The sequence below is a fragment of the Saimiri boliviensis genome, chromosome 5 (assembly GCF_048565385.1).
Source record: "Saimiri boliviensis isolate mSaiBol1 chromosome 5, mSaiBol1.pri, whole genome shotgun sequence".
NCBI classification, from domain to species: Eukaryota; Metazoa; Chordata; class Mammalia; order Primates; family Cebidae; genus Saimiri; species Saimiri boliviensis.
Genome location: NC_133453.1, coordinates 156734847 through 156744233, shown reverse-complemented (window position 1 = coordinate 156744233; position 9387 = coordinate 156734847). Strand labels below are relative to the sequence as shown.

General features: G+C 49.5%; 1 pseudogene; it reads right to left on the bottom strand.

Annotated features, from left to right (window-relative positions):
- Window positions 1-5151: 5151 nt before the first annotated feature.
- LOC141584716 (phospholipid phosphatase 2-like) lies at window positions 5152-8720 on the bottom strand (annotated as a pseudogene).
- Window positions 8721-9387: the final 667 nt, after the last annotated feature.

Genomic DNA, 9387 nt, shown 5'->3' with positions numbered 1-9387 from the left:
CTGTCCTGAAATACCTATAAAATTCGATATTGAGTTTACGCAATGTGATAATTTTAGAAATTCAAACAAAAATAAAGCCCACTGTAGCCATTCCTTCCCAAAGACGGTGATGGAAGACTTTGGAAGCCATGTAGAATAAAATGAATAAATACACAAATTGAGAAAAACAAAACCTACTCAAAATAGTCCAGAGACTGTAATTTTAAATGCAAAACTATAAAAAATCTAAAAGAAAATCTATATGACGTTGAGTTTGGTGTTGACATGTAACACAAAACATCAAATGCCAATTCATGAAAATATTGATAACACAGACTTTATAAAACTAAGTATTCTACTGTGCAAAACTGTATTCAGAGAACAAAAGACAAGAGAGATGTGAGAAGATAATTACAAAATACATACGTGATTTTAAAACTGGGTAAATACATGAACAGATACCTAACAAAGCAAATATACTGATAGTAGGCTGGGCATGGTGGCTCATGCCTGTCATCCCACCAACTTTCGAAGGCTTAGATGGGTAAATAATCTGAGGTCAGGAGTTCCAGACCAGCCTGGCCAAAATGGCGAAACCCCATCTCTACTAAAAATACAAAAAATGAGCCAAGCGTGCTGGTGGGCACCTGTAATCCCAGCTACTTGGGAGGCCGAAGCAGGAGAATCACTTAACATGGGACGTAGAGGGTGCAATGAGCCAGTATCGTGCCATTGGACTCCAACCTAGGTTACAGAGCAAAAAGACTCCATCTCAAAAAAAAAAATTGTTAATAACGTATCTGACACATGTTGATATGTTAATATGAGAGGGAACTAGTTTGGGTCTACAGAGGAAATCTACATCTTCCTCCCAATTTCAGTGTGAATCTAAAACCAATTTAAAATAAAACCTTTATTTAAAAATTATAAATTTTTAAAATATCTGCTTAATTATTTGTACTAATAATAAGTAGTAATTGACACTAACTACTACTTTTCAAAACAAGGGCATTCATGATGCTGCAAAGTAATTTATGCAAACATATATAATTTCAATGAAATGCCTATTTTACAAGCTTTATGTGAAAATAACACATCCATGTAAACATATTTATCATATCTTTTTTATTGTGGTGTGGTTCAATCTCTAGGAAATCTGGTCACCTTAGAACCAAGGAATGAATTCAGATTTTGGAGACTATTTCAATTTACAGCAGGATGTTTTCAAAAATATAACTTTTTTAAAAAAAATTAAAATAGCAATTCATTGTGACTGAATCACTTATTATAATGAATGCTTGTCTTTATTTTGTTTCCCAGCATTCCTTTTAGCTACAATACAACAAAAGCAAATATTTGCCATTGGAAAAAAATATTCAAAGGAAGACTGTAAAGGGAATTTGTGACCACAATTATTCAATGTTTCATGACGATGCTTTCTAATACTGAAAAGTTTAAAGGGATAGTCAAAGTTATTCCCCCAAAGATGCTTTGAAGAAATCGATGAAACTAGAGAAACAAAAGTGGCAGGACAATCAATGTGACTTTAGATGTCACTGTGTCTTATGAGAAAAAGTAATTTTACCTTTAGAGGATGGCCAAGAATTACTGGAAGCCCAGACTCTGGAATGTATCTAAATTTAGTTGTCAGTATCACTAGCAATGAATGTGATAAAAAGGGATCTCTGTTTTATTTGTGTAATACAATACCAATGCAGTATTTAACGCTCCAAGAAAAACAAGTTATACCTGAAATACAGTTGACAATATCAGAATCAAAATAAGCTTCCTGACCAGGCATGGTGGCTCATGCCTGTAATCCCAAGACTTTGAGAGGCCAAAGCATGCGGATCACCAGAGGTCGGGAGCTCAAGACCTGCCTGACAAACATGGAGAGACCCCATCTCTACTAAAAATACAAAAATCACCCAGGCTTGGTGGTGCATGCATGTAATCCCAGCTACTGGGGAGGATGGGGCAAGACAATCGCTTAAACCAGGGAGGAGGCGGGTGTGCTGGGCCAAGATCACACCATTCCTCTGCCCTACTGTCTATGTAAAAATGCAACTTCACTGAACCAGACTAAACTGTATTAAGTGGAAGGCTGATCAAAAAATTCAGAAGAATGCAACTTTTGTTTTATCTACTTCAGACCTAGAACCACCCCCCAACCCCGCCTTCCTACTTCTAGTTGTTCCACCTCACTGAACCAAATGACTTTACATCTTACACATATTGATTGGTGTATCCTGTCTCTCTAAAATATATAAAAGCAAGCTCTACCCTGACCACCTTGGGCCCATGTTGTCAGGACCTCCTGAGGCTGTGTCATGGGCATGTCCTTAACCTTGGCGAAATAAGCTTTCTACTTGACTGAGACCTGACTCAGATATTTAGGGATCACAATCCACAATCACCATGGTGTGACATTTGACTACAGCATTCAGTACAGAGATGAGCTATACAGCTATGGTATGTAGCCTGAAAGCAAGAAGCTATACCATATCACTTATGTGTGAAGGGGGCTACACCATCCAGATTTTATAAGGACACTCGATGGTGTTTGCACAAAGATGAAATCACTAAGGACACATTTCTCAGACAGTATCCACATTGTTAGGAGATGCTTGAGTGTACTTTAATTGGTTAAAGCCTAGGAGGAAAAAAAAACAACTGAACTCCTGTTATGGTTTAATCACAAAGCTTAATAGAGTTAACATATTTCATCTAATCTAAGATGCTAATAATTAACAGACATTATTTTATGCAACATCACAAATAGGCTGCCAATTAAACTGACTTTCTGAATGACAACAAAAATGTGAACTTACTTTTATTAATGCCAGGAAAATAAAATGAAAATGAATTCTAGTTTGGGTATGTTAAAGCAAAAAAGGAGGAAGCCGTTAGCCTGAGGTCTTGCCTAAGCAAACGGAAACCGAACTTCGAGGCATGTAAACTGACTTAAAAACATGAATAAACCAATTAGTTAATGACAAAAAGCCCAGCTGCCAACTGGCTGTATGACTATTTACACTGAGGGAACCATCCCCACAACCGGCGGTCGCCCAGCTGGAGCCCATGAGAAACCTCACTCAGCTGCCACTGCTAAGAGCTGGAAGCCCCAAGCCCTGTTTTCCGTTCTGGTGCTTCAGGCATGATTCATGCATCATTCCTTCCTTCAAATTTGACTACAATTTTTCTAACCCCTGTATCCTAATCCCTAACTCGTAACCCCTAACTCTAAACCTATCCGCTAACCCTAATCCTCACCCTAAACCCTAACCATACGTTAGTTTCTACGTTTGCACTGATATGTCCGTCTTGAGTATTGAAACTGCTGTACTGGCAGGGCTGCATGAATGGTGCAGATTTTATAGTAACATGTTTGGACTGAGGCCTTGCATTAGCATTAGGTGTTTCCTACCTGAGCACTGGGGTTATTGTATCCGTATTTCAGAGGTCATATCTGCCTCAGGAACGCTCTATTTGTCTTCTGAGGCTGCTGGGTGCACCTCACACTGCAGCCGCCTGGCCTTGGGCGGGGAGAACCCAGGTTCACAGGCTTCAGAGGGGCTTTTTGTGTCGTTTCCCACACAGAGCTCTTCATACTAGTCTCTGACCCTAAGCAGTCAGGAATGCAAACAGGAAGGGTTTCACTCACCGTGGACATGGCCCAGAGTTGTCCCAAACCAAGGCTGTGCACGCCACGTCTGTGCCGTGGAGAACGCAGCTCTGCAGATTGCCATGACGCCAACTGAAAAGGCAGACTCAGGCGCCCCCTGCTGGTGGCCAGGCGTGCGGGGACCTCTTGCTCATGGTCCTGTGTCCGCATCCCCCCTGATGGCAGCTGGGGCCACCGCAAGCCCCTCTTGCAGTAAGAAACCCGCCCCAAGGTCTGTGCTGAGGAGGACGCAGTTCCAGCCTCATAATGCCCCCCACTTCTATATGGAGGAGAATGCACCTCTGCAGACTGCTGTGACTCAATGCACGCTGGTGGTGTGACACGATGCACACCGGTGGAGGAGCCTCAAGAATCTGAAAGGTGGGTGTGGGGGGCCCTACTGGGGGCCTGCACTGCAGGGCCCTCTTGCTCACGATGCTGTGCCCATGCCCCCTTCTGGCTAGGTCCACTGCAGGGCCCTCTCACAGTGTGGTGACTGGCATCACCTGCTGGCAGCTGGAGCACTGTAGAGCCCTCTTGCTCAGTATAGTGGCAATATGCCCACTGCTGGCAAACAGGGCAGTGCTACATCCTCTTGCTCACAGTGTGGTGCCTGTGCTGCTGGGCACTCTTACTCTCGGTGGAGTGGGGTCACGCCCCCTGCTGGCCGCTGGGGCACTGCAAGACCCTCTTGCCCATAGTGTCCTGGCAACACTCCCGTGATGGCAACTAGAGCACTGCAGGGTTCTCTTGCTCATGGTGTGTTATTCGCTGGGATTACAAGCGTGTGCCACCATGCCTGGCTAATTTTGTATTTTTAGTAGAGATAGGATTTCTCCATGTTGGCCAGGCTGGTCTCGAACTCCCAACCTCAGGTAATCTGCCCACCTCAGCCTCCCAAAGTGCGGGGATTTTAGGCATGAGCCACCTAGCTAGGCCTAATTTTTTGATTTGTCATAGAGATGGGGTTTTGCCATATTACCTATGCTGCGGGGTTTCCTTCTGATGAGATGAAAATATTCTGGAATTAGGTAGAGGAGATGGCTGTACAGCATTGTGAATGTACTAAAAATAAACTGTACACATTAAAATGGAAGAAATGGTGACTTATCTTATACAAATTTTATTTAGATTTATTTATTTATTTATTTATTTTCTGGTCTGACATTACCCTAGGCTTGTCAGTCAGTATTTTGATTTTTTTAAAAAGCACAACGATGAGTTGAAACGTTTAAGGACCTATCAGTAGAAATGGTAAGAAGACAGTGCATGGCTGGGCGCGGTAGCTCACGCCTGTAATCCTAGCACTTTGGGAGGCCAAGGTGGGTGGATTACCTGTGGTCAGGAATTCAAGACCAGCCTGGCTACCATCGTGAAACCCCATCTTTAAAAAAAAAAATACAGTGCAGAAGAGGGCAGGGCTGAGACTCAAGGGAGACAGCATGCTCCCCACGGCCTCCTGCTGTCTGTGGGGTGCCTGGAGCCCTGAGGGCCCGCTCCTGCCTGACCCCCTGCCTGCTGGCTGCTAACCATCTGGCTTCTGCAGCTTCTTCAGCTCTCACTGCCCACAGAGTGAAGGCTGCTCGTCCACACTCACCTGGCCTCGGTGACGTCAGCAGCTTTTCCCCTGCACACGCTCTCCAGTTGCACGTAGACCAAGCAGTTGACCCAGCTCCACACGGGGTCACAGATGGCCAGGAAGTTGGGGTGCAGGTGGCCGATCGTGTACTTCGCCAGGTCCGTCAGAGACTGGCTCACAGCCGCCCCGAAGAGGAAGGTCCCCAGCACCTTGTACACGGCAGCCACATAATTATTGAAGTCAGAGCAGGAATAGAGCTGGTCTGTGGGCACCAGGTAGGCTTCTCCCACCGAGACCTGCGTGTGGGGCAGCCGCGGTGACCAGAGGGGGTCCTGGTCAGCCCATGGGCCCTTAGTGGGCCTCAGTCCTCCCCACGGGCCTCCCCAAGGCTGCTGCAGAGCTGGAGACTCTAAAGGTGCCCTAGCTGGGCTTGGTGGCTCATGCCTGCCAGCCCAGCACTGTGGGAGGCTGAGGCGGGAGGATCACCTGAGGTCGGGCATTCAAGACCAGCCTGACCAACATGGTGAAACCTGTCTATACTGAAAATACAAAAATTAACATGCCTGTAGTCCCAGCTACTAGGGAGACTGAGGCAAGAGAATCACTTGAACCCAAGAGGCGGAGGTTACAGTGAGTGGAGATACTGCCATTGCACTCCAGCCTGGGCAACAAGAGCAAAACTCCATCTCAAAAAACAAAAGGGGGTTCCTATTACCCACAACTACCACTCGGGGCAAGGCTGTGTCCCCCAGCCCCCCACAGACCTCCAGGCCACCCCCATCAGGAACCCAGGGTTAGGCTGTACCCCATCCTGCCCCCCTCCCTGTCCCTCTGAACCCCTCCTGCCTTACAAGAATGACGGTGGCTGTGATGGTGACCCCGGCCATGAGCCCAAGGGTGATGGTGTCTGGACGATAGGGGTACCGGATGGAGTCAACCCCACAGTAAAATCCACGGTTGTACGAGGTGTTCACCAGTGACAGGACAGCGAAGGACAGGGAGGCTGGAGGGGGAGAAGGGCCTGGGAGCTGTGAGGTTCTCAAACCAGCTGGGCCATGGGACCTCCACACCTGCCTTGGCCTCGAGGCCTGCTCCCACCAACAAGGAAGAGCTTTTCTCACAGCACGTGGGAGGCCCAAGCAACACTCCTTTCCCATCACCCTCAGATGAGCACGAACTCCCCAGGCCCTCGCCCCCTCACACCCTCCCTCTGCTCCTTGAAAAAAACAGGCAAGGCCAGGTGCAGTACCTCAAGCCTGTAATCCCAGCACTTTGGGAGGCCGAGGCGGGTGGATCACGAGGTCAAGAGATCGAGACCATCCTGGTCAACATGGTGAAACCCCATGTCTACTAAAAACACAAAAAAATCAGCTGGGCATGGTGGTGCATGCCTGTAATCCCAGCTACTCAGGAGGCTGAGGCAGGAGAATTGCCTGAACCCAGGAGGCAGAGGTTACAGTGAGTGGAGACCCTGCCATTGCACTCCAGCCTGGGGAACAAGAGCAAAACTCTAGCCGGGCACAGTGGCTGAAGCCTGTAATCCCAGCACTTTGGAAGGCCGAGGTGGGTGGATCACGAGGTCGAGAGATCGAGACCATCCTGGTCAACATGGTGAAACCCCGTCTCTACTAAAAATACAAAAAAATTAGCTGGGCATGGTGGCTTGTGCCTGTAATCTCAGCTACTCAGAAGGCTGAGGGAGGAGAATTGCCTAAACCCAGGAGGCGGAGGTTGTGGTGTGCCGAGATCGTGCCATTGCACTCCAGCCTGGGTAACAAGAGCAAAACTCCGTCTCGAAAAAAAAAGAAAAAGAAAAAAACAGGCAAACACTCACCTCTGGGCCTTTGCACAGGGACTTCTCTCTGCCCAAAATATCTTATTTTTATTTTTAAAAGTAGAGACAGGGGTCTGATGCTGACCAGGCCGGTCACAAACTCCCAGGCTAGAGCGACCCCCCCAGCCTCAGCCTCCCGAAGTGCTGAGATTACAGGTGTGAGACAACGTGCCGGGCACCAAAGTGACTCCCACTTCCACTCAGTTTCATCTCCCCTCCCGGCTGTCCCCACCAGCATACCTCTCACAAAAGGAAAGGTCTGTTTAGCCATGCGTGGTGGCGCATGCCTGTAATCCAGCTACTTGGGAGGCTGAGGCAGAAAAATTGCTTGAAACCGGAAAATGGAAGTTGCAGTGAGCCGGGATCGTGCCACTACACTCCAGCCTGGCAACAGAGCGAGACTCTGTCTCAATTTATTAAAAGAAAATAAATAAATAAATAAAAATAAAAGGGAAGGTCTGCTCTTTCTCCCTATTACCCCATGTGGAATTACACAGTCACCTGTGGGATACTGGACTTAATCTCCCTGCCTCCACCCGCCAGCACCAGAAGTCTATCGTGTTCAGGGCAGAGACCCTGGAGGCTGCTCAGAGCCTGGCCAGGGCAGATGTTTAATAAACATCTGTTAAAACAGGCAGGACTTATTTCAACCTAAGAGCTGGCCAGAGAAGTCAGGAAAAGGCAAAAGCAGGGGCACAGCGGAGGTGCCTTCATGCTTGCCGCTGCCCACCACTGACCCTCGTGCCAGGGCACATGCCAGCCACACAGTAACTCAGGGACGAAAGGCACATTCTTCTCAATTCCACACTTGCGGAAGGTATCACATAGCACTGGGGCTCCCGGGGCCCTGCTGAGCTGAGGGTGGCCAGGGAAGCTGGAGTCAGCTACAGAGGGCAGGGCCCGGGGCAGCTCCCTGTTCCACACGGCAGGTGCACAACAAAAGCGCAGGGTGTCTACCCCAGAGAATAACGAAGGCAGGGCGTCTTTGGCACAGCAGGGCAAGGACAAAAAAGCGTGGCTCTTCTGAATTCTGAGAGTCTGAGGAGGGACAGGGAGCCTCACACTCTTCCCTGCATGCCAGCTGCAAGGATCCTAGCACACGGCACGCCTTCGATGCTGGCTGAGTCTGGGGAAATAAAGCAGTGAAGACAGCAGAGGTCTGCCTCACAGGGCAGAAAAGGCGGAGGGAATGCAGAACAGAACGGGCAGTGCAGGGGCCCAGAGCCGGGATGGTGCCTGGAGAGGTGAGCGCTGGGGCAGAGGGGGCTGCCATGTAAGAGCCCGGCTTCTGCTGCGGCGCAGGGGTGGCTGGCGCAGCTGTGAGTGATGGCAGAGACCAGGGAGGAGGCTCCTGCAATTGCCGGCAGTGGATGGTCGGGGTCACAGGCCGCTGACAGCGGACACCAGCCCCTCCCAGGGGCTCTCAGCAGGCGGAGGCTCACACCGGTTGGCCTCCGTTTCCAACCTCCCTGCCCCAGTAACTCCAGCTAAAGACTCAGACACCCCCATGACAACCGGCCCCAGGCTTCCCTCTGCTTGGAAAGCTCACCCTGGGGTCTCTGGAACAGGTACCTTCTCTTCCTTTGACCCCCGGGAGCCTTCCTGCCCTCACGCTGCTCCCACAGCCCCGTCTGGAACCTGTGGATGGCACTGTGACAGGCCATAGCTTCCAGATGGAGGTGCCTTAGGCCTGGCCGCCACCCTGGCACACAGCAGCCACACCCAACCCCACCCCAGAGGCACCTCCCGGCTGTGCAGCCTCCAGCAGGCGACTCCCGTGAGGCTGCCCCTCCCTCACAGGCTGTTTAAGGGAAACGTTTCGGTTATCTGCATGCTGCTGAGCGCCTGGCTGCCAGAAAGTGCAACACACATGTTTAAGTACCTGACAGCACAGCTGCTCAGGACATGGCACCCAGGGTTGGCAGACACCCCATGGGGACCTCGTGCTGTCCCCTGCCCCCCCAATGAGGGTCTACTTCAGAGTTCAGAGGGCTTCCCAGAGAACCAGGAAGCCGGCTGAGGAGGAGTGCATGCCTGCCCCCCCGCGGTGACAGATCCGCGGGGGGCCATTGTCCCTTCAGCCACAGAGCAAACACTTAGCCTTTGTTTCCGGGACTCTGGTGGGAGGCCTCAGGGCGCTGCTTCCCCCATCTGGCCCAATAACCTGCAGGACAGGTTTCGGTCTCCCGAGGTCCCAAAGCCTGGGACTCAGCTTTTCTCTCCAAGTGACTCCCCTGCCTGAGGCGCAGGGGTTCGAATCCTACCGATGCACTGGGCCTATGCCTATCTATTTATTATTATTACTTTTGAGACGGAGTTTCCTTCTCATTG